General features: G+C 38.9%; 1 protein-coding gene and 1 long non-coding RNA gene across 4 annotated transcripts in view; one reads left to right on the top strand and one right to left on the bottom strand.

Moving 5' to 3' along the window:
* Nucleotides 1–10,304, bottom strand: part of LOC110598640 (uncharacterized) — a 62,734-nt gene extending 52,430 nt beyond the window's left edge. The window contains exons 1-2 of one of the 2 annotated variants that reach the window (XR_013424988.1): nt 10,120–10,304; nt 8,983–10,021 (exon numbers count right to left, since the gene is read on the bottom strand). This is a non-coding gene — a long non-coding RNA (uncharacterized LOC110598640). Of the gene's footprint in view, nt 1–8,982; nt 10,022–10,119 lie in introns of those variants that run through there. The other variant, XR_002484520.3, reaches the window with a different exon arrangement.
* The window catches only part of Prdm1 (PR/SET domain 1), a 97,721-nt gene continuing 82,526 nt past the window's right edge, over nt 7,638–22,832 (top strand). The window contains exons 1-2 of one of the 2 annotated variants that reach the window (XM_078019550.1): nt 7,638–7,821; nt 8,478–8,597. The gene's annotated coding sequence lies outside the window, so the exon portion shown is untranslated. Of the gene's footprint in view, nt 7,822–8,477; nt 9,159–22,832 lie in introns of both variants that reach the window. The other variant, XM_021729719.3, reaches the window with a different exon arrangement.

The raw sequence follows: 22,832 nt of genomic DNA, 5'->3' as shown, positions 1-22,832 counted from the left end.
ATCTCACCTAGTACCGGAAGAGACCCCGTGCACTTTACAAGGTGCAAAGTGCGTCTGGCCAGAAGCCTGGAAAGGTCGCCGGGTCCCACAACGTCCCACACCGCTCACGTAGGCACCTTCTAACCCCAGGCCAGGCAGAGAGCCGGCCCGGTCCTCTCAGTCTCTTCTGGAGAACCTCTGAGGCTCGAAGATGTCACGACGGGTGGACGATTACTGACACCTGGAATTGGGTATCCGCCCTGCCAGCTCCGAACCCATCACCCCTGCGATTCGCATTCCGCGGGTGTCTGGCACCCGCTCCGCTCCTGCCCCGCCCTGCTCGCAGACGTGCCCTTCATTCTGTAATTTTTTTTAAAAGGAAATTCCTTTTTCCCTTTACTATCGCCCCTCAGTTTTTGTGTGGGGTCTTCCCCTTCTGGAGAGTTCCTCTGACAGAAATGGCTAGTCAGCCAGGAAAAGGAGTGCGCGAGAACGCACGCTTTGGATGAAGTTCCCTGAACCCACAGATGACACAGCGCAGTTGCTGGGGAGATCACAGATCATTGTAGAAATTCATTATGCTGAATTTTCAATACATCTCAGCAACCCGGGCCTAGCCTAGCGTCCCGCCACAACAGAAATCAACCTGCAGGTTATTCTTAACCTTAACTTTCTGGGGATCACCAATCTCTATAAAATTGTTTGCAAGCTGTGTATCCTAGCTGAAAAGACACACCCACTTTGGGACACACGTTTGGAGTTTCAGCAACACCCCCCACACCCCGCCCCCAGCACCACCAGACAAACACAGGACTCTATCACACCTGAACCAGTTGCCGGACTGAAAGAATGCACAAGCCTTGTGATCTCCGCAGGAAGAGCAAAAATCAAACATCAAGTCAATTTCAATTTCACAGGGCTTGTTTGTGATCTCGATCTCTTTCTTTCCCCCTCCCCCCAAATGGACAACAGTTAATCAGGGGATCAAGTGATTTGGGTGGATATGAAAGGCACAGACCTCCTGGGAAAGGAAAGATGCAATTAGAATGAAATCATTCCCTTGGGTTGTCCTGGCCTCTTCAAACCACCAACAAAAATGTAATTAGAGCAAAATTGTTTTGGAAGGAAGTTACCAACTGGGAAAGGTTACCTTAGACGTAATGATGACAGTTCTGTAATTTTGTAATTCCATTAACCAAAAAATTTCTATATTAAAAGTAAAAAAAAAAAAAAAAAGTTCCAGGGCCTCAAGGACCCGAAGGGGGAGAAGGAGGACAATAATGCTGTACCTACTTCTCCAGGGATTCCAACTCTCCAGCATCTAGCTGGCTGGCTTGTTGGTGGTGTTTTGTGTAACAGTGGAGGATACCATATCTGCTTTATTTTATTTCACCAGATGGAGAAAATGCAACAATATTTTGGGGGGGAAACATTTCCTGTCTTTTTGTTCTTAACATAAAAAAAGTACTTTACGACTTTTTTTCAGCATATTTTCTTCTCCTTTGGGGCATTTTTTAAAACCCTAAAAGCATACATTTACCAGGAGTCTGAATTCTCACAATACTATATTCCTATCTCTTTCTGCAACCAAGACTTGCTGGACTTGCTCCATTGGGGAAACTTGTGTTTTACAAGCCATAGAGAATAACTACAATAGCTAAACTTTTTTTTGGGGGGGGGGGTAGGGAAAATTTTAAACTTAAAACATAGTATTTATAGGCCATTGATTTTTTTTTCTTTTTATTACCCATTTAACCATGTCTTTTCTTTGACGCTCTTCCAGAGGGACTCTCGTCAACCATGGCTAGATCAGAGAAACCAAAAGGAAAGGTCTTCATCATCTCTAATCTTCATCTCTCACCTCCCTCCAAAGCAGTTTACAATAAAAAGAACTCACTCCCACATCCTGATCCCTGCTCTTCTTTGATCTTCCCCGTCATTTTCTTATTAAAAACAACTGCTCTGTTGCCACCACCACCAGTTTTAAATTGTCTGAGTAACTATTTTCATCCTTAAATTTTTAATTTTGAAAAATCAAGTCATATATTAGAGTTATTATGGTGGCAAATACAATATCCTCACTTGAAAAACAGGGGAAATCTGTAGAGAACAACCTATTAATTTTCCACCAACTAGAAAGCACTAAAATGCTACTTTCTGAATATGGGTCTCTGGTTTCTTCCTGTCTCAGTCACACCACTGTTCATGGTTTCCTGGGCTATTTCTTCCATTGAACAGTAATTAAAAGTGAGCAAACATTAAATTTCATTCCAATCAGCATAATAATAATAATAATAATGTAGACTGGGAACATGACTAAGTGGTAGAGTGATTCCCTAGCATGCACTAGGCCCTGAGTTTACTCCCCAGCACTGGACCAAAAAAAAAAAAAAATTGTATTCTGCAACATGTTACTAAACTCTAGCTATTGATACAATATTCCACCCAATTCCAGTGAACAAAATAATTTGAATAAGTACTCAAATAATTTTGAAATTTATTAAGTTATAGAACAGACACATTATATCAACTCTTTGCAAATAAATGGGTTAAATAAGTTATGAATTAAAAATGTAAAAACAGGTTAAAAAGTTCATGCTTTCGATTTTACACATAAAGATTAGAGTCCAATCTGCGGGAAAGAAAACTTAACATTAGCCAAAGTTGAAAAAAATGAATAGAGCAAAGATAAGAAGATTCTTTTGTTTTTTATGTAATACCTACTACCTTATATAAATTTATAGTGTGCTTTTATTCGAGGTTAGATATATCTCTCCACTTTCTGAATTTCAGTGGTGCATTCCACTTGGAATAATGTTGTTCTGGAAAACACACTCTCATCATAGGCAGTCTCAAGTCTGGTTATGAGCTACTGCTACAGTTCCCTCTACAGCACTGTACGCCTCTCATCAGAGCAACAGCTACCCATTACTGCCCTTACTCCCACAATTGCAGATCTTCCTTGCTATGGTATAAAAATCTAAAAGGGAAAGTACTGCCTCTATTTTGCCCAGCATTGTGTTCTAAGTATCTGGCACACAATAGGAACTTATTGAATATTTAATGAATTAATAAACAGATTTCATAAATAGCATTGATTTGTGGGTTGTTTTGGTTTTGATTTGGGCACAAATAAATCAAGTGCAAGGAACAAAACCAGAGATAAGTCCCCTCCCCCTTTTAAATCTAGTGAGGAAGCCTCAGGAGTTGAGTGCAGAATAGCAACAAGCTAAACATCTGAGTTTGAAACCCAGCTCAGATACTTATGTGTGACTTTATATTAGTTACTTAACCTTGCTGAAACTCATTTCCTCCTCTGTAAAATAGATACAATAAAAATCCCCCTGGAGGGTCATTTTACAAATTAATAAGCATTTATGTAAGCACTTTATGAATGAGCATCTTTATCGCTCATTCACCAAGTGTTTAAGGGTCTGCTAATGGGCACAGGGATGCAAAGATGAATAAACCAAAATTCTTTGAGCCCTAAGCCTCTAAGGAAACATGGCAAATATAGTAACAGTGACAATCAAAGGGAGTTACAGAGAAATTACTTGACTGGAAAGAGGGGTTGGATTCAACCAGATGGCAACATGTGACTAAAGACACAAAGTCTGAACAGGATGGCTTCTAAAGGAGAAGACCACCACAAGTAGCTGACTCCCCATTTAATGCAAAGCAAGGCCCAACTTATTACAGTGGCTATTAAGAGCCTGTCCAAAAGCGCATACACCCCATTTTCTCTTGGCCCTCATTTCCTACTATAAGTTGAGTATCCCTTACCTGAAATGCTTGGAGCCAAAAGCGTTTTGAATTTTTAGTTGTTTGAGTATGTTTTCATATACATAATGAAATATCTTGGGGATGGAGCCAAAGTCTAAAGATAAAATTCATTTGTATTTCATTCACATCTTATACACATAGCCTGAAGGTAATTTTATACTTTTATAGTGTGTCTACATTTTGTCTATAATCCATTACATGAAGTCAGTGCAAAACTTTCCATTTGTGGCCTCACATACATGCTTAAATTTTGGATTTGGGGAATACTTTAGATTTTGATTTTCAGATTAGGAATACTCAACCTGTATTTCTCACTCTTTGTTCTCCTCTCCTTGTACATTCCCATCTCAGGGCTCTATAATAGCTGTTCCCTGGCCTAGACATTCTTCCTCTGTTTATTCATATAGCTCTTGCTCAAATGTCACCTTTTCAATTAGGCCAACCTTGATCAAACTATGTAAAAGTATCTTAAATTCTATAAAATGAATTTACTTAAGTTTATTGTTTACTGAAAACATCTCCCCCACTCACCCCCATATAAGCTCCATGAGGACAAAGGTCTTAAGTTTTGTTCCCTGAGGTATCACAAGTGCTGGGGACAATGGCTGGCACACAGTAGTGCAGAATGAATGAATGAAGTGTCGCTGGAATGTAAAGTCAGGGCAGGAAGTAGAGAGAGATGAAGTGGAGAGCTATAGAGGCTTTGAATGCTGCCGTGAAGAGCTTAGATTTTTATCTGGTGAGTAATGGGAAGCCTTTAAAGGTGAGTGGCATGTTCAGATCTGCTTTTTAGATAAATCACTCAAGGAAAGGATTTGAAGAATAATAATGGCAGAGTCCAACAGTGAAGAGATTGCAGCAGCAAGTGAACTAGGGAGCAAGTCAAGGAAGATCCAGAGGACAGCAGTAGGAATAAGAAGGGAAAGGCCCTATCTGAGGCATAATTATGTTAAAAGCAGACAGGTTTTGAGTCTGGCATGGTGGTGCACTCCTGTAATCCTAGGTTCTGGGAAGGCTGAGGCAGGAAGAGGAACACAAGTTTAAGGCCTGCCTTGGTTATTTAGCAAGAATCTGATGCAAAATAAAATTCTGAAAGGGCTGGGACTGGGGGCTAGGGATGTAGCTCTGTGGTGGAATGCTTGCCTTCATGCATGAAGCCCTGAGTTCTATTCCCCGTCAACTCCAAAAAAGGGGGACACTGGAGAACTGCTCAGTGGTAAAATGTCCCTGGGTTCAATCACCAGTAGCAGAGATGGAATAAACAGGGATCAGGAGGGTCTTTTTTTTTTTTTTTTTTTTTTTTTTTTTTAAAGAGAGAGTGAGAGACGGGGACAGAGAGAGAGAGAGAGAGAGAATTTTAACATTTATTTATTTTTTCTTAGTTCTCGGCGGACACAACATCTTTGTTGGTATGTGGTGCTGCTGAGGATTGAACCCGGGCCGCACGCATGCTAGGCGAGCGCGCTACCGCTTGAGCCACATCCCAGCCCCCAGGAGGGTCTTGGTAACTGATAAAGTGGAAGCGGGTAAAGAGGGAGGAAGGGGAATGCAAAGATGACTACAGGTTTATAGTACAGGTGACAGGGAGGTTGAACTAAGTGAGCTGGAGAATGGGCAAGGGGAAAGGGACAGGGAAATGATGAATTAACTCCATGTATATTCAAGTGGTTCCAGTATCATTTATGGAAAAGGGAATCTAAAGCTCATTGGAGAGGTTTAGTGTGAGGATGGTCTTTCTAACCAAGCAATAATTATACTAATTTTAAAGGGAAAAACAACTTTCATTTCAAACATCCAAATTTGCTTCCAAAAGCAGAGACTAAAACACAGCTATTTAGTTGGGAGTTTATATATCTGCTTTATGTGATTTTTTCCCCCAGATAGCAAAAAGAATGTGATTTTTAAAATATTTAATTAGTTCTTATTCTAGACTTCACTTATGGTAGGTTTTAGCTAACTTCCCAGAGAAAATAATAATCTCTTCTCCCAAAGAGTTATCATGTTTGGTTGTGAAATAACTAGTGGTATAAGACCATACCCTTTCATTTTGTAAAAGTATATGGGAGAAGCTAAATAAATTCAAAGGCAATATTATATATTCAAAACAAATTTGAGGAAATAATTTTAAAATGACATGTAATTAGTTAGTAGAAGTAACTATCACAGCATGTGATTGAAGCAAATTGCTTTATGAGATCTCCTTTCTCCTTAATCAAACCTATATGTAAAAATAAGGTATGGAAGAAGGGACAATATTGTACCATCACTTAAAACTACAAGTATGAGGAAATGTAACTTAATTTCAACAACAATATATTGAGCATTTACTTTTTGCCAGACACTGTGCTAGGCAATTGTATATGCTTTACCAGGTTTCCTTTTTAACTCTTTAAAGTATACTAATAAGAAAACAACAACAGAAAACCAAAAAGCAAGGCTTAGTTGAGCACTCACTAAGGTCACTTTACTATCAGGGGAGGTGGAGACATCTTTCTAAAGAAGGAAAAAAATATTGTTTTTTTCTTTCCCAAATCAAATCATTTGTGGCAACTTGCCCTGACTTGTTACAGATGAGCTTCCTGAAGGCATTGTATGAAAAAAGAAGAAAACAAAACAAAACAAAACTGGTGCACCAATTGCTATGCCGCAGAACCTCTGCATACTGGAAAATATGTAAAATGCAATAAATAAACAAACAAACAAACAAACAAATGGGCTAACTCTATGTTAGTGATCTGGGATATTTTCTTTCTAGGGGTAAAATTATTTAGGATTAGGAGAAGAATATTTTGGACAATAACTAGCTGCAACAGGAGAAAACAAGTGATAACAATAGGTAAGAACCCAGGCATACATTTTGGGTTGTGGACTGGGCCTGGGTTTCACACTCAACAGCTCTTCCCAGAGCTAGCTCACAGCTCATGGCCTGCACTTCTGCTGAACTAATTTCATTCAAGTCATCCACACCTTAGAGGAGAGATGGAAGCCACTGCCTTTTAAAGAGAGGTCCATTTAAATGACTAAAAAATAAATAAATAAAAATTTTTAAAAAATAATAAAAAATATCCCCCCCCCCAAAAAATAAAATAAAAAATAAATAAAAAGATGAATGGAAGGTGAGATCTAGAATGGGCAGGGAAAGAAGGGCAGGGAAGTGATGAATTAATCCCCTGTATATCCAAGTGGTTCCAGTGTCATTTTTGGAAGAGGACATTTGAAGCTCCGGGGAGAAGTTTAAAGGCGGGTAGTCTCTACTAAGCAATAATTATACTAATTTTAAAGGGAAAACAGCGAGCGCTGTTTCTTTGACGGCGTTAGCCAGCCCCGGTGGCTCTGAACTGAATACGAACGTAATAAACCACCGGGAAGGCTGTCCTCCTCAAAAACAAAGAGCTGAGTCAGCGTACCGAGGGTGAAGCCGCAACCACTTTGTACTTCTGGAGGCCGTGTGACTTCGCAGGCCATTTTGTGGACGCGAAAACTCGAGCGTTCCCCTGAGATGCGGGAAACACCCGCTTCCCGGTCCTTCACTCAGGTCCGCACCCGAAATCCCCGCTCCGCGACCCCGCCATAAACATGTGGACCTCTCGTTGCTTCAGAATGCCTCTTTTTTGTACCAGTCGCCCCCAAATCATTAAACAAACAAACAAACAAAAACAAAAACAAAAAAGCGGTACCACTCAGGTGTGAACCCCCAGCGCAGAAAGTGAAAGTGAACGCAAGGCCCAGCCGCAGCGGCGCGTGAGCAGGGGTGGGGGCGAGTCACGAGGACGCCGCGGGCCGGTCACGTGATGTAGGATAGCCAATCCCAGCGGCTCTGCACCACGCGCCCATCCGGGCCTGGGAAGCTCTGCTCACTCAATGAAAGCTTCTTTGAGAGCTAGTGCCGGCTAAACCTGGTGTGCAGAGGGTTTTGCACCTCGCTGCATTTCAGGTCTCCCAGTCCTGTATACCTAACAGAGTCGGACATCCCTAAGCCCGGGATTTCCTAAGCACTGTGCAGAGTCACTTTCATCAGATGCTACCTACTTAGGCGGGAACGAATCTTTCTTTTTAGATGTAGGTCTCCGGGTGGTGGGGGCCTCTGTTCTCTTTGGTTGGTTTGTTAGGAAAGAAGCTGGAGCTTTAGGCCTTCTCTCTCCAAAGAGGAAGTGCAAGTGCTGGTGGGGAGAGGTTGGGTCTAAAACCTATGATTTCCCAAGACTCTACCCGATGAGTCCCGTTGACGCCACTTTTCCCAATCTGAAAGCAGAGGTGCCCTTGAGTGGAGCTGAGCTCCTGCAAAACAGGGCAGATAAATAGATGCAGCATATTCTGCCCTTCATTTACAATATTTGAAAATAACTCTGGATCTTTTTTCCTACTGGAGTCTCTATTACTTAATTCAGTATCCTAACTTAAAAGAACTTCAGCCCTAAATTTTGGGAAGGTTTTGCCCTTTGAAAGACTTCCATGAGGCTTAATTGTGGCATCTGAGTTTTTACCCCCAAATATACACTAGAAACAAAAGCTAGCTTTCCTAAACCAAATAACAATAGAGGAACTGGTTTGAGCCACCTCCGGGTAGGCAACCCCCACCCCCAAAACGCTCCTCACACTCCAACCTGCCCCTAGGTATGTTTGTGTAATCAGAGACTGATTGTAGCTGCATTGGCGGCCCTCCCCAAGAAAGCTTAGTGAGCATTGATTGAAATTGCTTTTTTTTTTTCCCTAAGTTTATCGAGGCGCGCAGTGAAGGTGCCACTTGGAAGATTGCTGGCTTCCCTGCTCAACGTCTTCAAGAGAGGGCTGAGCTGCGCAGGTGTGCCGCTTGTGACTACGATGAGAAATGAGGCGTTAGTAGTTCTTTAAAATGTTACTTTTGTTTTAGGAAATTGATTTTCAAAGAATCAAAATGGGGGCGGGGGACGGTTATTTGGGCTAGGACTTCAGTAAGGAGAATAACGCCCAGAGTTAGAGGCAGTGAAAGTGTGATGATTTGGGTTCTGCTATTGCTTAATCTTTAAATACTGGCGAAGTTAGATATCCCTCGTCTGGTTTTACTTTTTCGGTATTTTAAAACAGAATAGAGGGACGTTAGGATCGATCACTACGGATAGTTCGAAGAATAGAATTTCGTGTCACCAACCGGTAAGGGTAAATAAAACGCAGAGTCGTTTACGCCTTACTTTGGAATGAAACTTTTATCTTTTCCGAATTTGTGAAATAAGACGGGGAACAAGAAGTGCAGTAACATTTATTCCCCATCCGTCACACAAAAGCTGTGCCCAAAGTTTTAAAAGGCGCTGGGATGTGGCAAGGAAGGCAAAGAGTCAGAGCGGCTCTGGGGATGGGGCTCCCGGCTGTCGCGTTGGGGACGCAGTCACCGAAGACGCCGTGGGAGGCGAGGGGTTGAGGTAAGACGTCGCTGAAGGGTAATTCGGCTCAGAACAAGCCCCTCCAGCCCAGGGTCGTTGTTAAAAAAAGCAAATTCCACAGTGATTTTTACTGATCCCCGCGAGTATGGAACTAGCGGCTCTTGATTGGACTACGTTATCCTAAATTGCGTAATTAAAAAAAAAAATAGCAACCCTGCAGCGATGCCTAGCGCTCCAAGGCGAGCAAGGAGGTGTGATGGAAGGGAAATACCTTCTCCGTTACGCGCCCTTTTCTCTGAGCTGGAACCTCTTTCTTTAAAGTTGGCCATCAAAACATGGGGGGTGGGGGTGGGGTGAGAATTGCCCAAATGTTAGGTTCATTTGGACAAGATTGGAGGAATTAGGGGTCCCACACATCAGGGCAAGAGGACCCTCGAGACAGACTTAAGAGTGCCTCATTTCGTCTAAAGTTCCGCGGGGCACCGGGAGAAGTGGATTGTGCAAAGAAAAATTTCCAGAGAAGCCTTGCCCGAGTCCTCCTGCCTGTGACTTCTTAAGTGTCGCTGTCTTGGAGTAGATTCCGCGGCATGAATGGCTGGGTTTACAAACTGTAAAATAATTTGTCAGCGCGCGGGCTAGGCTGTGTGGGGAAGGCGCGATGCGCTGCAGCCCCAGGCGTCGGGGCCCGGACCGCTGTCAGCCTGGATCGGATGACTTCTGGCGTGTCACAGGAGCCTTCTCAGGCTCCGAATCTACGGACTTGCTGAAGCCTGGGGTGCGCGGCGCGGGGAGGTAGCCTAAAGGGAGAAGGGCTCCTTATGGAGCTGATTAGAGCGTTCATTTTTCTAGCCGCGCACACCGCCCTGGTAGCCGCCGCGCTTCCTTTTTCCCGGTTTGAAAAGCTGGAAAGATGAGTCAAACGCAGATGCTGCAGAATGAGCTTTGGGCCCAGACTCATCCTTAGCAACACCCCACCCCATCACACCCCACCCCCAAATACCTTATTTTAGGTCCTGGGTTCCTGGCAAGTGTGTAGGTGAGGCTTGGGCGGAAGAATCTGGGCAGATGCCAGAATGGGCATATGCCAAGGTGGGCACCTACCCGGAGTTGTCACATTCATTTAGGGGTCAATGAAGCGCTGATTGCCTCTCTATTTCACAAACCAGGCTGGGCACGGGAACTATGCTGCCTTGGCAGTCCAGGAGACCTTTTCTATAAGGGGCATTTTATTTTGATTTTTATTCCTTTCCTTTTTTAATAAGGTATCTAGAAAAACACTTTTAAAGTTTTAAGTATTTTCGTGTATATAGAAACGGATGCTAATTTTTTTTAAAAAACGGGAGGGGGAACAAAAAGAAAAGATGTGAATTAGAGATGTTGTTCTTAGCGGTCATTGCTAAAGTAAAACAGTGCAGGACAGAAAAAGATTTTCAGAAAACCATTGGTTAAATAAAGTCTTTAGCTGTAAAGACGCAGTAAGTGAGAAAAATAATAAAACGTATAGTAGATACATGACACAGATGAATGAGAAGCTCTGCCCCCACTAAAAGCTCTTTCTCCCAGGGAGAATATTTGTGGGGGAAAATTATTTGGTTATTTTCACAGTATTACATCTCCCTTTGAATTAAACTTTTTTCATCAGTCAATTAGACTTGGTTCTTTCATTAGGAGGAACAATGAAGTTTCTAACAGATGTTGTCAGCCACAAACTTGGATCCAAAATAATAAGTGTAATTAATTTTCAGGGACATCTTTAGTTTATAAGGCCTGAAATTAAAATATGATGCTTTTAAATATTGTGGTACAAAAACGCAGGGAAACATTTGTTTCAGAGTTTTGTATTGGCACCATTTCCTTGTTCTGTGTTGGAAAAGTTTTCAGGAGGATATAGCCTTTCTCTCTCATTTCAATACCTCTTTCTTCTTCAAACATGATTTCTTTCTGATTTTGGGAAATTCTGTTAAAAATGTTTTCCGATAAACTCAGCAAGACAGGATATAAAATATAAATATAATAATCTTAAAATGGCCTTGATTGGATAACATAACTCTTTTTCTTATAACTGAAGTGTTATAAAGAATACACTTAATCAGCTGTGCATCTGAATATCATTTTTAAAGCATGCATAATTTAATTTCAATTAATGTTACCAAATCTCTAGGACCCTGAACTATAAGCACAAAGATCAAATTCTCTGTAACAACTGTGAGATAAATGTAATAATCACTGGTTTTTCTTGGTGCAATAAAAGGTAATTAACGATTGGGCTTTTGTAAATTAAATATCAATGTAAAACATTAAGACAAAATACTGAGTGAGATCTCTTATACATCTAGTTCTTAATCCTTATGGTATCATGCTTTTAAAACTCTATGCTGTATGTTAAAGATTCATCAATGTAAATTGTCTATTTTCTACTCATTGGAAAGAGTTAACATGTTTTCTATAGCATTGAAGTCCTCCCCTGCCCAAACTCCTAATGGTTTGTATGCCATGTTTTTAAATCTATTTGGTTTTGAATAAACTATGTGCAAGAATTACGTATCATCCTTTTTTCTTTTAAGTAAATGCCTAGAGAATATTACAAAGTGAGATCTGTATCTTCTTGGGAGTCCACCTCTGTTGAGTCTTAAGACTTATAAATATTTTTCATTTTCTTAGTGATAACATAGCTCTAAGCAGGTACATACAGCTAATGTTACACCCTTTGACAGAGGGGACTAGAATCCTGTTTCTGTACATATTAAATGTTTCTGCCAGATAGACTGTGTCTTGGCTTGGAGTCACATCACCATGATTTTGACTTGTCACATTTAAGCAAATAAGAAAACATATGCTGGCCTTAAAATTGCTACTTTTTTTTCAGGGCTTCAGGATTCTTATCTGCCCTGCATTCATAGGCTGCTGGAATTCTGAGCAATAAAAAAATCTTCTCAATAGGCCATATAATTTAAATGACAAATGTGCCTTGAGCCTATACCATAAAGGGTGGAGTCAAAAGTAGAAGGAATTCAGCAGTCACAGTGCCAATAAATGTGAGAAATAAACTGGAATGGGTTTAATTACTTTTTCTGAAAATTATTTCAATAGCAGTATTTTTCATTTTGTACTGTCTTTCTAGCCGTCTAAATTATTTTTAAGCTTCTTCATGTATCATGGAAAGCATGAAAGTAGAATTATACTTTCTAGGCCAAGATTATAATTTCTTTATTCTCTTTTTCTAACATCAGAATATTTGTTTAATAGAACAAGCTTAGTTCTTTGTTAAAAAAAATATTTATTTGTTCTGTAATGACATGTCTCTATTACACTTGTCTCCTTAGCCGGTTGGAGGTGATGTTACTAAGGTTCCCCAGGTACTGCATTTCTAAGCCCTTTTTGAAAGGAAGTAGGTTGCAGAGGTTGCCCTCAGAAAGCTGGTATTCTCTGTAGTTATAAATGGGATTTTGAAATATTTCTTTACCTATTGGAAATTATGAAGTCATTGGAAGCATTATAAATTAGTAGAAATTACTGGGGAAAAAGAGAGGTCTTTGAGCTTTGTCATAGGTATTTGGATGACAGTCTCCAAAGCATGTATTGAAAAACAAGACCTATTCCTTCTATTTCAGTAATACTTTGTTGTTCCCCATCTTATCGTCCTGGATTTCTTGCCCTTCAAAAGTATATCTTAATTTACTCTGGGGATGTAACTCAGTGGGAGAGTGGTTGCCTGGTATACACGAGACTTGGGTCTAATCCCTAGTACAAAGAAGGAATAAAAAACTTATAGAGATGGGTGTATAATATGTATGTATATGTATGTGTATACATATATATTATATATGTATATATGTTAATTTGAAGGATATTTTTCTCTAAAGATTTTAAGCCACATTTGCTCCTAACTTTAAAAGAGTTCTATACACAGAGTTACTTGGGTGAGCAGTGGAAGGCTCTGTACATGAAGCAGAATGCCTTTCAGCAGTTGCCTGAGTAAAATATGTGTGGGGTTTTTCCTAATGAAGTTTTAAATGTGGTTCTATGAATTCTAATACAATCTGTGGATAATATATGAACAAAAGCATATGTGTTAAATATTACCATTGCAGAAGAAAAATATTTTGTTTCTTTTGATTTGAATACTTTAAACTTTAGTAAAGATGCGAATCATTGTTGAAAGAAAAGATCACTGCATTAGTATTTATTAACATCTGACAACTGAGAGTCAATGTTTTGTATATAATTCACTTAATAAAAATGGCATTGTATGCTCAAGCATAATTAAAAAGTCAACTGATTGGTAGAGAGTTTAGAAATCCCCTTAGGAAACCATATTTTGTTGGTTTCTATTTTACATTAATATATGTAATAACAAAGTGGCAGAAGCCTGAATACATGAATTTTAAGTATCTTTATTACAAATTCAGTTTGCTTCTGGTTGTGGCTTTCTAGCAAGTTTATTCTTACAGATCAACACTACTGTCTCTCACAGCATTTCACACTTCAAATACCTGTCTATGGTATTCTGGGTCTACCAAATTGGAAGTTTGTGGCTAAATAGTAACCCAACTCTATTAAATTTTGATTAAATGTAAGGGGGGGCATACTTAAAACGTTTTAGTATATTTTGTATTTGAAAATAAACTTTTTTTTTTGCCTCTAACATAAATTAGTTAGTAGGAAGTCTAGACTGTAAATAAACTCTTAAGTCAAATGCAGATTCACTTGGTTTCCTTCTGTACATTCGACAGTTAATTTTACCTTATTAAGGTCTTTATCTTTCTCAGAATTGTCAGTATCAAATACTTTCTTCCTATTTCAGACCTGGGGAAACCAGTCTACCTGGTTTAAAGTAAAATGTCATTAACCCACCCACCCCCCACCCCTTTATTAAACTGTGCTGGGTTTCAAACTCAGGGCCTTGTGCACTCTGCCACAAAGCTACAATCCCAGCCCTAATTCCCAAGCTTTCTAAGCTTTTCAATCTTTTTTCTTATATCTATTCTTTGTCATCTTTTAAGGACCTTGTTCATGCTAGGCAAAAGCTCTACCACTGAGCTACACCCCTAGTTCTTTTTAAAAAATTTTAATTTTGAAATATAATCTCACTAAATTGCTCAGGCTGCTCTCAGACTTATAATTCTCCTGCCTCAGACTCCTGAGTAGCTGGGATTTTAGGCATATGCCACAGTTCCACTGAGCCAGGGTTAACTTATGTCATTTTAAAATCAGGATAAAATATGATCTTCCTTTATTAATATATTTCATCTATGCCAAAAAGCACAGGAAAATTATACCCAATATGTAGTTCCAATACATTTTCTGGATTGTACCCATCTTTACGACACATCAAAATCAACTTTGCCTCAAATTTTTATTCTATTCAAATGTTAAAGCCTCCTGTACACTCTTTTCATCTCTTTTGCCTTCCTCTCTTACCAAAGTTATTTCCACGCATGGTTTTTAAACTTGTTGTGTATGCGTATATATTCATAGTATTGTTGAGCTTATTAAAAAATCAGACAAATAACACAGACTGTAAACATGTGTTCTTTGTAACTAAACAGTCTGTTTTCGTGGCATATATCCATACTGATATGTGTTGCTTTGATTCATTCCATTATCAATTGTGTAGAATTCCATTCATGGACATATCATCATTCATTTATCTGTTTTGTAATTTTTCCTATGTTAAATGAGGCTCCTGTGAACTTCTTGAGTCTCCTTGCATACACAGAAATGTGCACATGGGTACCACCCAGAAAATGAATTGTGGGGTCATAGAGTACCCATATTTGCAAGTTGGATAAATATTGCCAAATTGCTTTTCAAAGCGACCACACCAATTTATAGTGCTTCTAGCAGTATGCAAATTCCTGTTATAAGTATATTGTCATCAACATTGATAAAGTCAGACTTTCAAATATTTCCTCACCTCAGATGGGTATAAAAGGGTATAAAATTATTGTTTTTAAATATATAATTGTAGATGGACACAATACTTTTATCTTATTCATTTTTATGTGGTGCTGAGGATGGAACTCAGTGCTTCATTGTGTTAGGCAAGTGCTCTAACACTGAGCTACAACCCCAGCTCTAAATTGTTGTTTTAGTTTACAGTTTTCTAACTGCTAGTGAAGTTGAGCATCTTTCTCAGCTGGACATCTGGGGTTTTCTCTGCCATGAATTGTTTATTCTTGTATTTTGCTTGCTTTGTATATTGGGAGATTTGTTTTCATTGCTGGTTTATTATTGTGTCTATTCTGGATTCTAATTCCTTATTGACACCTTTGCTGTAAAAATATTTTCCTGATCTGTGGTTTAGCTTTGCATTGTTTATGGTGTCTTTAAAAATGCAGAACTTTGGGCTGGGGTTGTAGCTCAGTGGTAGAGTGCTTGCCTAGCAAGTGTGAGGCACTGAGTTTGATCCTCAGCACCAAATACAAAATAATAATAATAATAATAATAATAATAATAATAATAATAGTCCATTGACACATAAAAAATATGCATAACTTTACTTTTAACATAGCAAAATACATTTGTGTATTATTTTAGAATTTGTTTTTGTCTCTTGTTTAAAAAGTCCTTGTCATCTTAAAGTTATAGAGATACTGACCCATATTTTCTTCTAAAAATTTCAAAATAATTTGCTTTGTCTTTAATTTGCCTGAATATATTTTTGTGTTTGTTAGGAAATAGAAAGCTATTTTTTCTTCCAAATGGATATATTTGTTAAATAGTCCATCTTTTCCTTTTTCTTTTCAGATTCTACATACTTTATATATCAGCCTCATATATACTCATTTCTGATCCTTTTCTTTGGTTTATTTGTATGTCCTGATCCATTACAGTGGAGTAAATTGTCTATATCTTGACACCTGGTAGAAAGAGTTCCCCAACTGTGTTCCTTAAATTGTCTTGGGTTTTCTTGTTGTTATCATCATCATCATCATCATCATCATCATCATCTACAGTACTAGAGATGAAACCTAGGGGCATATGTCAGGCAAGCACTCTCCCCCTGAGTTCCACCCCCAGCTCATATTGATTGTAATTCTTGGTTTTTTGCTCTTCCATAGGGATTGTAGAGTGAGTACATATACTTTTTTACAAAGTGTGGGGGGGGAATTATAAAATTACTTTCTTGGAAGTTGATGTCCACAAATAACTTTACACAGAACTTCAAGCTGGAAATATTCACTTAATATTTTCTCTACTTAATTTTTTGGATCTTTACTGAAACATATTGCTTTGATACTAAATTTAACTTTAAATCTGCTGTTGCATTCAGGACCATTTGCACTTGAATTTTTGGTGCATGAACAAAACTGAAAAATTAATTTAGTTTCAAAAGAATAGTACTAGTTTGACTAAACTGAAGTGTTAGGTTGCAAAAAAAATGAGGGTTTTTTTTTGTTGTTGTTGTTTTCTTAAGTAGCATTTGAATTGAGATGCAAGGTAAAACCAGGTAATCGCTTTCTTTGCTCCTTTTGTCATTAAGCAGGGATAGAACAATGGGTGTTATTTGAGAACTGCCCTTCTAACCTTTGCTGCTCTTAAAATGCCTTCAGGTCATCACAAAGCTTTAGTGGTGTTTTAATATTTTAATTTAATGTTTAACTTCTGAGAGAATTGCTTAGAAAGTTTACCCTTACTGATGCTACAGGGGAAAAGGTTGGATAATGGTGACCATTGGTGATGATTAAGAACTTTATAACATGGTTATTTTGGGCAAGTAAGTAAAAATGGGATTTTCATAGTTTTATTTAGTTCGAAATTAATTTTTAATTCTTTCATCCTTAAGGCATATTGTATTGGCAATTAATTTTAATGTTAAAAGGTGGAAAGATGTCCAGGGCTTTGTTTTTTTTTTTTTAATGTATACTGCTTTACATAAATTCAGAAAATACTCTGCATTATCTTCATCGAATGTGAATTTACATCATAACTATTTTATAACTATTTCGAGATTTTGCTTTTACTGCTCTTGTCCACTGATACTTAAGGCATTTAGTTCATCCCACACTGTAATTCATCAAGCACTGGTCTTGCTTGTTTGTGTGTATATCTAGAGAGTATGGTCCTGATTTTCATTCTGATTTTTCCCAGTTTCTTATCCCTTCCTGTTGGTAAACTTAGCTTGGCCAGGTTTTTCAGCTGTATGTGCCATGGGAAAAGTTAACATTGTAAACCATTTTCCTTAGTAACATTCAACAGGATTATATATTTTATTACAATGGTATTAGTTGATGGTTATCTTTTTGTTGTTCTTTCTCTTTTTATATTAATTTGATATATTCCAAGGTAGTAAAGCTCTCTGCCTATTCAGAGGAAATCCTATACAGATATATGTAGGAATATGTAGTTGGGACTTAGGAGCTGCTCATTTATCCATATATACAAGTATATATTTTTAACAATATTATATTTTTCATATGTATGTAAACATTTTTCATATGTATATAAACATTTATATACATATGAAAAAGAAAGTGACCATATCGTGGCACTTTTGAGAGTAAAAGGGGGCATTGGAAACAATCAATGCTAAAGTAATGAACACATATCAGATCTTCCCTAACAAATCATCAGGCACTTACTTCTGTGTGTAAAGCTTCCTATAGGCAAGAAGGGTTTTTGGGGTTTTTTTAAAAAAAAATATATATATATATATATAATTTAGTTGATTTTTTCAGGAAGGGAAAGAGTTGATTAGAAGATTAGAAGGAAGGGGAGGCTTCTGTGTAGGAACTGCACCTATTAATATAACACAAACACCCAGAGACTGCAGGTTTATTGGGTGCTAAGTGTGCCCTGCTGTAGTCTACTAGTTTCATCTCATTCTCATACCCTATTTTGGTCCAGCTTTTGCAGGAATTGTAGCTCTGCTTTGCTTCCTTGTTATCCGCAGACATTTTTAAAAATTATCATTAGCTTCTTTGTTTCTTTCTTTGAAGCTGGTAACATGATTCTGGCCCTCATCTTTGTTACCATTTTTCTTATTTTATGGTTAAGTCGATTGGATTTCTCCTTGCAAAACTGATTCCCTGTTTCTTTTGAGTGCTTGGGAAGAAGGCCTGTTAATAGCCTGTCTGTTTATTCCTGCCTAATGGTTCAAGTCATAGGTTTCCTAGGTGGTTTATTTGTATTATAAAGAACCTGAAAGCAGCAGACTTTCACCTCAAGCCTGCAGCTTGGTAATTTCTGGACCTGAGTGCACGGGGTTCCCAAAGCAGAACAGCTGTGTATCCAGCACTGTTGATGTAATCGGTTTACCTGTTTCTCCAAAGAGAGAGTGAGAGGTGAGTCAGTGGAGAGGTGACAGATGGAGGAAGGGGTTGCCTTTCCTTGTGTAGAATGTATCGACTGTTTAGCAAAGACTCATTTTGTTTTTGTCGGTGACGCTCTCCACCCCTTCTGAAATCTATCCCTGAGAGGACAAAATATGGGAGTGTGTGTTTGCTGATAGTCAGATCAAAGGTTCTCAGGGTGGCTAAACTCCTTGAAAAGGGAAAGGGGCTCCAGTGGCTCTCTGCAGCCTGACCTCTCCACTGCCTCATTGTGACCAGGTTTGGGTAGACAACCAGATAGAAGGCTTCCACTGGCTTTTCCTCCCAACTTCTGAGATGGAGTGTGTGTCTCTGTGTATGGAGATGGTCAATTCGAGCTATTGGACATAGAAAAAAAGGTAGTGACATATAGCCTGACATAGATATTGAAACTGATTGTTAATCTTTCACCGGAGCCCCTTGGTTTAGAACCCTTTTGTTTGGGGCAATACTGAATGTAGCTGTTGACTCATATTGTTTAAAAGACTGATATTTGTGGCACCAAAGATAAGCATATCCTGAGTAACTTCGTGAGGCTTTGCAAATATTTACAGGCTGAAAGAATATAGTTGGAAAAAAGAACCAAGTGATTTTGTAGCGGCTTATTTTCTGGTGTTCCTACAGTTAACAGAAGATAACTTATCTGAAAAAAAAAAGGGGGGGGGGAAGGTTTTGCTTGTGGGGGGTAGAGTAGATTATTATTCTTAAATCTTATTCTTTTCCTTTAAGGGTTATTATTATCATTGTTTTCTTGTTTTTAAGGTTCTTGGAAAGATAAAATCTAGATGAAGTTTTTTTGAAGTTTACATTCACCTTCATTTTATACATTTCGATATTGTAATTGAAAGTATTGGGACTGGGGTTGTGGCTCAGCGGTAGAGCGCTCGCCTAGCACATGCGAGGCCCTGGGTTCGATTCTCGGCACCACATTAAAAAAAAGTAAATAAATGAAAGGTTAAAAAAAAAAAAGTATTGTCTGCCTGAAACTACCTTTTCTTAGAATATCCTAAAGCTCATCAAAAAAAAAAAAAAAAAAAAAAACTACTTAAAATTATATATTTGTGAAAGGGGGAAAAACTCCCCCAAATAAACATTTTGGTGGAAACAACAACCTCTTTGCCAGATTTCCTCTTCTGCTACAGGGTTTTAATAATGTAATAAATTTGCAATGGGCCTGATACCTTTAATTCTCTAGTGCTTTTTACAGTGAAGGGCTGGCTGGAATCTTCTTAAGGCTGAGAGAATGACACATTCAAGAAGTCTTTGACAGTGTTTAAACACCTCTTATCAAAACTTAATTTCCATGAATGATTGATTTTGGCACTTGATGGAAGGCAGGAGAATGTTCAATTACCCCATTTTCATGTGCTAATGAAGCCGAAAGTGACTTAAGGGGATTTCTTTTACTCTGTGGCTGCCTGTTTGGATATGCACACGACTTCTTAGGTTTCTCTCCCAGGGTTTGTCTCTACTAAATAGTTGTCTTATTGAGTAACTGTGGCTAATCTGTCTGCTTGGCCACAGGCCTTGGCCTTCCTCTGTAGAGTGGATTGTAATTAGTGAAGCTGTCAAACCAGGTGTTTAATTTCAGGAGAACCAATTTTGTACAAATCTTCCAATAACTTGCAGAATCAGTGAAGTTCAAATTTCCTGTTTGTTCACAGGGACTCCTTGGGTGTTAGGTTTTTTTGAGTAAAATCAATTTGGAAAACATTTTAAACTGGAGGGAAAAAAAAAAACCCACGACTTTCAATTCCAGAACTTTGGGGTTGAAAGCATGACTGTTAGATTCAATTTTTCACACACTTCGCCGGAATTTTCATTAAACCATTCAGTCCACACTTGGCTAGAAATAGAAGTAGAAAGCTGGAGAATTTCCTGTCCCATTTCTTGATGGTAGGGGGAGGTTGAATGAGGGAGGAAAGTTGTTCCACAGGAAAACAACTAAGATTCTCCTCACTAAAATAGATGCTCTTTGTGAATTTCAATCATGATGGATTATGCTACATGTTCTAATATAGTGTTAGTATTAGAAATTAGGGGACTTTAGATTTACATAATTGTACAGTTTTGTGCATTCCAGAAGGGCTGTATCTCTGGCATCTGAAGTCTTCTGAGGCTGAACTTCTAAGTCATAGACTGGTTTCTTGGCCCCAGATGAGCCACTTTTCAGCCTCTAAAGTTGATCCACCATACTGCTCACTACTTCTTCATGCCTTCCACTTCTTTCTCGTGAAGGTGTCTTGACTCTTACCAGCATGGAAAGTGGAAAGTGCTGTATTCCCTGGAGAGCAGATCCTTGTTTGGATTGAGGCAAATGTGCTGTGTGTAAACACTTAACAACAGGCTGTTGTAACAGACTCGGCCAAGGCTGATGCATGTTCTCCGTTCTCCTCCATGTGGATAGTAGGGGTGACCCCTCTAGACAACACAGGTGATCCTTGACCTTTTTTTTCCTTTTCTTTTCTTATGGTACTAAGGACAAAAACCCAGGAGCGTTTCAGCACTAAGCTACTTCTTCAGCCCTTATTATTTTATTTTATTTTTTTTGAGACAGGGTCTTACTAAGTTGCTGAGGCTAGCCTGAACTTGGCGATACTCTTGCCTCAGCCTCCTGAGTCTCTGAGTGTCTTCTATGTGACTACTGCACAGGGTATGATTAGAGATGTTTGGCATACTGTGGACTTTGGTGGGAAGGGGGAAAACATGTTAGTTTCCTCAAAAGACCCCTGCTGAGTGGTCTTGCAACTAAGAGAACTGAACAAATTTGCCTTGAGGCATGAACCTGAACCCTGGTTATATTGAGGCTGGAGATTCTCTTAAAACATCTTTTAACTTCAGATACCATTGGTAATCTCCATTTGTACCTGAAAGATGCCTTCCTTTTTCCTCCATCCTCCTTCCCTACTGGTAAATAAATAAATAAGTTAAAGAAAAAAAGGGAAGAGAATAAGAACATTTCCACACATCACCAAAGTTTCCTCGGTGTTTGGTGTACCCATTGGAGAAATGACTCCCTTCTTTCCAGGTTTTGGAGGTGAAAGCTGTATTGTGATCCTGCCTCTCCCAGCTCTCCAGCAGAAGCTGTTGGCCACTTGCTATTGGGCACTTGCTGCAGTGGGAAGGGTACTAAACTGGAAGGAGGAATTCTCCTCATGGTGTCTCTACTTTGACAGCAGAGCAAAGTCCTTGGTGTAACACAGTCCATTTAAAACATCTAAGGTTTCCCCTGAAGCTCATGCTGAATGACAGCTTATGCCACTTGCAAGTAATTTGGAAGGTGTGCTACCAGATGATGACACACTACACTCAAGTTAATGCTTATTATTTGCCGTGTCCCCAGTGTATTTCACTGAGGCTTAGTCATAATGAGCTCTGACCAGACTTCTTCCTTCTGACTGATTTCTCTCTCTTTTTCTTAGTTTGCTTCCTTAATATTCTGTATGGTTTTTAGGAGTTGGTGAATCAAAACTTATTTGAAACACAGGCAACTGTCATTTTTATTACAGTGCTAATTGAGTAGACCTTTCATATCAAATTATCTATGATTGTATTTTCCAAATTACATACAACTAAACATGGGGGAAAGATTGCCAATGAAAAGGTCATAATCTTTAAAAAATTATTATTATTATTTTATTATAATAATTATTATTATTATTATCTTGGTGGTGGTACTGGGAACATTGAACCCAGCTCTAGAACTGAGCTACATCCCCAGACCTTTTTGTTTTTAATTTTGAGACAGGGTCTCACTTAGTTATTGACACTGGCCTTGAACTTTCAATCCTCTTGAGTCATCAGCATTAGAGGTGTACACCATCATACCAGGTCTTTTAATCTTTTTGATCTTTTAAAACTTACAAAAAGTAGGTAATATGTTTCCCACATCTGAACTTTACTCTCCCTCTACTCTTTAAGGCTTTTCTTTGATGTCACTCCTCATTGGAAAGTTGACATTCTATGTCTCTCGCTGCAAATCTACCTACATGTGTCCACATGCCTGCTCACCTGTTCTGTTTACACTGCAATGGCCAGTCTTTATGTTGCCTAAACTCTCCTGATGACTGTTCCAGCTCCAGGCCATCCAGGGTCAATCCTTCCTCCAGAATGGTGCCTTCCTCACCTTTAGAGGGGCACCCATGAGGATATGAGCAAAGCCCGTCTCTTCCCCACCACACCCCTGTGTTCACTCAGCGTTTGTTCAGTGAAAAATGCACCCTCTTGATGAAATCTCTTACTCTTCAGGACCTTCTTCTCATGGCTTTCCATTATGCACAAATTGACCTTCAAGCACCTTAATCCCATGTTCTTTTCAAAGCCTTTTAGAAAATGAGCCCAATGTTCCTCATGACTCACACTTGTGGAAATCCTCTCCATGTGCAGAGTTGGTGGGACC

This window comes from Ictidomys tridecemlineatus, chromosome 8 (assembly GCF_052094955.1).
Source record: "Ictidomys tridecemlineatus isolate mIctTri1 chromosome 8, mIctTri1.hap1, whole genome shotgun sequence".
In the NCBI taxonomy this organism is placed as follows: domain Eukaryota; kingdom Metazoa; phylum Chordata; class Mammalia; order Rodentia; family Sciuridae; genus Ictidomys; species Ictidomys tridecemlineatus.
Note: the sequence above shows the minus strand (reverse complement) of the source record. Positions and strands in the feature narration are given on the sequence as shown.